This window comes from Notamacropus eugenii, chromosome 5 (genome assembly GCF_028372415.1).
Source record: "Notamacropus eugenii isolate mMacEug1 chromosome 5, mMacEug1.pri_v2, whole genome shotgun sequence".
Taxonomy (NCBI): domain Eukaryota; kingdom Metazoa; phylum Chordata; class Mammalia; order Diprotodontia; family Macropodidae; genus Notamacropus; species Notamacropus eugenii.
Genome location: NC_092876.1, coordinates 278,352,361 through 278,358,425, shown reverse-complemented (window position 1 = coordinate 278,358,425; position 6,065 = coordinate 278,352,361). Strand labels below are relative to the sequence as shown.

The 6,065-nt window shown below is 40.2% G+C and overlaps 1 long non-coding RNA gene and 1 pseudogene across 1 annotated transcript; one reads left to right on the top strand and one right to left on the bottom strand.

Moving 5' to 3' along the window:
* Positions 1-226: 226 nt before the first annotated feature.
* Positions 227-5,246, bottom strand: LOC140509186 (uncharacterized). The gene is made up of 2 exons (XR_011968588.1): positions 4,773-5,246; positions 227-1,912 (listed from the first exon to the last, which is right to left on the bottom strand). It is a non-coding gene; the product is annotated as an uncharacterized lncRNA (long non-coding RNA).
* Positions 2,720-4,728, top strand: LOC140503218 (glucose-6-phosphate isomerase pseudogene; annotated as a pseudogene).
* Positions 5,247-6,065: the final 819 nt, after the last annotated feature.

Genomic DNA, 6,065 nt, shown 5'->3' with positions numbered 1-6,065 from the left:
TAACAACCACAGAGTGCAAGGCATTTTTCTCATAGACTTAGCCCTTCACAGCAATGCAAGGACCTAAAACATTCCCAAAGGACCCTTGAGGCAAAATGCCATCCACATCCAGAGAAAGCACTATGGAATTGGATCGCAGAGTGAAGCAGACCATTTTCTCTTGTGTTATATTTTGTTTTGTTTTATGGCTTCTCCTATTCATTTTAATTCTTCCATGCAACATGAGTCACGTGAAAATATGTTTAATAAGAACGTATGTGTAGAACTCATATAAGATTGCATACCCTCTCGGGGAGGGAAGGAGAGAAAATCTGAGACTTATGGAAGTGATTGTAGAAAACTGAAAACAAATAAATTAATAAAAAATTAAAAATGCTATAATACATTATATAGCACACTATAATAATATATACTTATATATTTATACTATATTATATTGATATTGTACCTACCTATGTGCCAAGCACTGTGCTAAATGTTTTACAATTATTATCTCATTTGATTCTCACAACAACCTTGGTTGGGTTATATCCCCCTTTTATAGTTAAGTAAACTGAGCCAAGCGGTGGTTAATCGGCTTGCCCAGGATTACATCATTTGTAAGTATCTGAGGCTAGATTTACCAGTTGCCCCTTTAGGGGAGGGTAAAATCATTTTAAAGAGATCTTTCAAAAGACTCAACTAAACAAAATTATCCTGAGAGCAATGAAGGGCAAAAGTTTAAACGGGGCAAAAAAAAAAAAACAAAAAAACAGGCAAAATGTAGAAAAGATTTGCAATGGTTTTTAGAATTAACTCTTTTCACCATCAAAGTTGGTGGAACCACCAATTTTGAACTGTGATGTAGGGGATGTAGAAATAGCACAAAAGGAACAGAGATAGGGGAAATAATTGGACCAGATTAAGATTCCTGCTGGAGGCAGTACAATTGTAAGGACTTTGAGTAACTGGTTTTCAAGGTGTTAAAAAAAAGGAAGAAATCCCAGACCTTGTTACTATAAAAAAAAACAAAAAAAAAACAAAAAAACAGCAACCAGGAGAACATCACTAATTCCTGATCTGTATGTCTACTTTTCCATCCACATCAAATTTTTAAGAGAAAAGTTTATATACACATTGTAGGTATCCTGCTAAGGGTCTTGGATGGGGACAGAGAGGCTTTTACCAGCAATATTCCATAATAGATCACATCTTGACACACAGTAGAGTGAAAGGTAGAGTGAGTGTGTGATCTGTCTCTAAAAACACAAGAATAATAACGTTTGTATCATAGAACAAAATATCACCTTGAGGGCTTTCCTCAACCAAGCCCCCATGAATGGCAAAATTAGAAAAAATTCCCTTAAAGCCATAACAGAGATCACCCTTTGAGAAATCTCCTAAGCCATTCATGTCAGATGAGGTAAAAAATGGAAATAGAATCTCACTAAGGTGTATACTATGTCATGGCAGATATCCAATTTGGAATCCAAGTCAAAGAGAAGTTTCTCATAGATTGTGAGATCTTCTATTAACAGTTCTTAACCTTTTTTTTTCTTCATAGACCCCCTTCAGAGTCTGATGAAGTCCATGGAACCCTTTCTAGAATAAAAGTTTAAAATGCACAAAATACAATACCTGGATTACAAAGGAAAGCAATTATGTTGAAATTTGTTGCTGTTGTGAAGTTGTTTCAGTCATGTCAGACTTTTCTTGACCCCATTTGGGGTTTTCTTGACAAAGATACTGAAGTGGTTTGCCATTTTCCTTCTCCAACTCATTTGACAGATGAGGAACTGAGGTAAAACAGGGTAGTGACTTGTCCAGGGTCACACAGCTAGCTGGGAAGTATCTGAGACCAGATTCGAATCCAAGAAGATGAGTCTTCCCGACTCCAGGCCTGGCACTCCGTCCGCTGTACCACCTAGTTGCCCTATAATGGAGACAATACCATTATTCGTGAGATCACAGATCCATTCGAATATGAAAATTCTTTATATTTATATGTATCTTGCTTGTATACATGCATTCATATAGCCAAGCAAGGAAATTACATTTATTCTAGAATACCCTGTCACTTCCCTTCACAATCTGAGCTCCAGCTCTCTGCTACCTCTCCCCTTCACCCTGGGGCCATCTCTTCCTGACAAGGCTGGCCTGAGTAGTCTGCCTGGATTTCTGCTTCAGATTTATTGAAAGCCCAGGGCAGGCTAGGCCGGCCCACATCCAGACTAATATGGCAAGATTTTCTCATGGATCTCCAGCTCTAATCACTCTGGCAAGGTTGCAGATTGAATTGGCTATCCTTATCTGGACAGGGATGAGATCATTGATACACAACAGCCTGGATATCTAGGAAATAGCCTATTTACTTTGCTTACTCTGAAGTTCCTAAGAAATTCTTAAGTTTCTACTTCTTCTCTCCACATCCCCAGTTTCTCTTGAAATCTCTCGGTCCTCATCCCAGGTCTCTGTTGTTGTTACCACTCTGTAACAAAGATAATTTCATTTAAATGGTAGAGTTGGAAGAGACCTCAGAGAACATGCAATCTGACCCCCTCATTTTAGATAGGGTGTGTGTGTGTGTGTGTGTGTGTGTGTGTGTGTGTGTGTGTGTGTGTGTGTGTGTGTGTGTGTGTGTATGGCATAGGGGGAAATAAAAAAATTTCTACAAGACACAGTTCCAGTCTTCAAGGAGTTCAGAGGAACTTATTAAATTATAGGGGAATATGTGCCTTACATGGCACTGCAGAATCACTCCGATATACCCATGCTGGCCGAGGACAAGGACATGAGACTTGAGGTGAACAAAGCATTGGAGAAAATGAAATTATTTGGCAAAGTGTGTCCATGGTATAGTGAAAGGCCTACATAGGGAAGACTATTAAAAGATGGAACCAGCATTGGCATTGGAGGTTCTGACGTGGGTCTGCTGGTAAGAACAGAATTCTTGAAGTCTTATTCACAGGGAGGCAGTACTGTCTCCAATACTGATGGCACCCATGTTGCCAAGATCGGGTGAGATGTGATTCATTAGGACCCATACTCTATTCCAATTAGTATTAATCAGTTTGAAATTTTACATAAGGCAGATAGGAATGTTTAGATAAGATAGGTTCTTAGGGTAGGCCACAAACGTTAATGTAATAATGGTCACTACATTTTTTACCAGCTATGAAGCTCACTTGTGCAACCACAAGAATGCTGACACAGATATCTCCATCCTGTTTTGTTCAAATTTCATGTCGAAACCTAGCATGGGTAGGATTCGTTGATTCTTTGGAAAGTTCCCCCAACTTATTTTTGTGCTTCCAAACAATTCTCTCTTGTCCAATATGGGCAGATAACCATCTTATGACCACTTAGTCAGTGGAGATGCCCTGTGCTTTCCCAATCCAAGAACCCCCTGCTGATATACATTTTTTGACTGATATATCATTTTTGGCCCCTCTCCCAAGAGTAAAATCTATCAATGAATGAGATTCTGTATTTTTCTATGCCTCTTCTGCATATTTGGGCATGAAATTCTATAAAAACAAGGTTCTGGGGGCCAGGAGCATCTTAGATCATGAGGAAGATCTCAGGTCCACCTCATTAGAGGGGACCATGGACCCTTTAATAAATTGCCATTGACTCAGAACTCTGCCTCAGTTTCTTTTGTTGTAGGTTGGACAATTTTAAACCCTACAACTCTTGCTATCCTATACTCAGAGTTTCTCTCTTCATCATTGCCTCAAAGACGTTTATCACACAAGAAACCATCACCAAAGCAGACAGCCAAAGAAAGGTTACTTCATGCAGTCAAGGATCCTTCAGCTATGGCAAAATGCCTTGTCTACCAGTGTACCAAAAGTTAAAGAGTTTGGAATCACCACTCAAAATGATTGAATTCTGGGTCTGAATTGGTGTGTGTTACTCATTGTAGTCAGCTTTTGGCCTCTCCATCACTCTACACGTTGCTTTTGACAACTTTAAGTAGCTGTTGTCTGGAGTCTCAATGAATGGACAAACACTTCCACCCCATCCAATTGGAGAAGAATATTCTTGTGCTGGTTACAATACCAGGAAGCTGGTACATTAACCATTTGGGGAGCAAGACTCAGGCCCTGTTGTCCTACGATCAGTCTATGTACCCCTTTGCTGCCTGCTTCTAACAGAGTGTCATGGAATCCAATGGGAAATATGTAACTAAGTCAGGTGCTCAGACTAAGTATAATCCGGGTTTCATTGAATGGGGAGAACTGTGGATCAATGGATAGCATGCTTTCTACATGCTAATTCACCAGGGTACCCAAATTATTCCTTGTGACCTTTGCATTCCCATCCAGATATAGCATCCAATTCAAGATGGCCTTCATTACAAGACCTTTCTACTTAACTTTCTAGGTCACATTGAGGCCCTGATGAAGAAGACAGCAGAGGTGAGATGTAAGGAGCTGCAGGCTATAGGCAAGAGTGGCTATGCCCTGGAGAAGCTGTTGCCTCGTAGGAGCTTTGAGGGAAATAATTCTACTGATTCTATGATCTTCACAAAGCTCACTCCATCCTTGGAGCCTTAATTGCTATGTATGAGCACGAGATCTTGTTCAAGGTATTTTCTGAGACAACAGTTATGAACAGTGGGGAATAGAACTGGGAAAGCAACTGGCTAAGAAAATTGAGTCTGAGTTGAAATCAGATGTACTCATGACCTCTCATGATACCTTCATCAATGAGTTGATCAGTTTTATCAAGCAGCACCCAGATTAAGTCATGAAGCCCATCTAACCCAGGTTGTTGCATTGTAACCTTACTTGCATTGTAGTGACCGTCTGGTTCCTTCCTTCCTGCTCTGTCCTCCAATGTAAGGAAAACAAATCCTTTTTCATGAGGCTAGTTCGGTCTGGTCCTCAATGTCACAGGCAAGCTGATGCCAACCTGCCTCTGCACAGACATATGTGTCTAGCCTTTCCACACTTTCCACGTTGATCCATACAAATAAAGACGGCTAGCAAGAGAAAAAAGAAAAGAAAAGAAAGTCAGATAGCAAGACTCAAAGGAATTTTCTCAAGCTCAAGCATTTCTTTCTATTCTGGTCTGGTCAAAGAAATAGTATGATGTCATAGAAAAGGCAATGGGAGGTATTTTATCTCTCTGCTTCTCTATTTCCTCACCTGTAAAACAATTAGGCACAACCATGTTTTCTGTAGCCAAGACCTCAGTCAGTTTACAGTGCAGCCTGGCACACATACCTTCCATGTATATATAACACATGGAAATACAGAGGCCTAAAGTGCCAACCAAGAACGCTAGCATCCCAGATGGCCATGTTTCAGATGGCTTTCACCTTCCTCCTTTTAAGATAATCATGTCTGCAAACACAGTAGTAATAATATCATTTATATGGTGGTTTAAAGCTTGCACAGCCCTTAATGTATGTGTGATGTCATTTGGTCTTCCCAACTCAATGAAGTAGGTGCTACTATTATTCCCATTTTATAAAGGATGAAGCCAGAGCTGAAAGAGCTTGTGAATTCCCTTGCACCACAAAGCTGGCAAGGATCTGAGGCAGGATTCCAACTCAGGTCTTCCTGACTCTACCTGCTATGTCACCTAACATAACAGGTCAGCCTAGAAAACTCAAGCAAGAGATTCTGGCTCTCTCTATTTTGTTTCTTGTTGCCTACAGGTAACCCCAGAAAAGAAAAGTGGTAATGAAGTCCTCAGGGCTATGGCTCCCAGCTGCTGTCTGAGCCTACAGCTCAGCTACCCTGGCTTCCTTAATATTTTCACAGGCAAATAATGTAATTGCTATTCTTATAGTCATGAGCTCCCACATCTCTCATTCTCCACTGTTCAAAACCACTCTACATTTTTATTTATTCATTTCTATTTTATTTCGGCTTCATTCCCTTGACCCTCGTCCCTTCCTGGCAGCTTCCTTTGGCTTTTGATCTACATCATTCCTTCTCTCATTCTCCTCTTCAATATATTCCTATCCAATGACTCTTCCCCTTTACTTATAATCTTGCTCAAGTTTCCCCATCCTTAAAAGCAAATAAAACTTTTTCCCTTGAGCTTTCTACTCCTAATAGCCATCCCTGTGC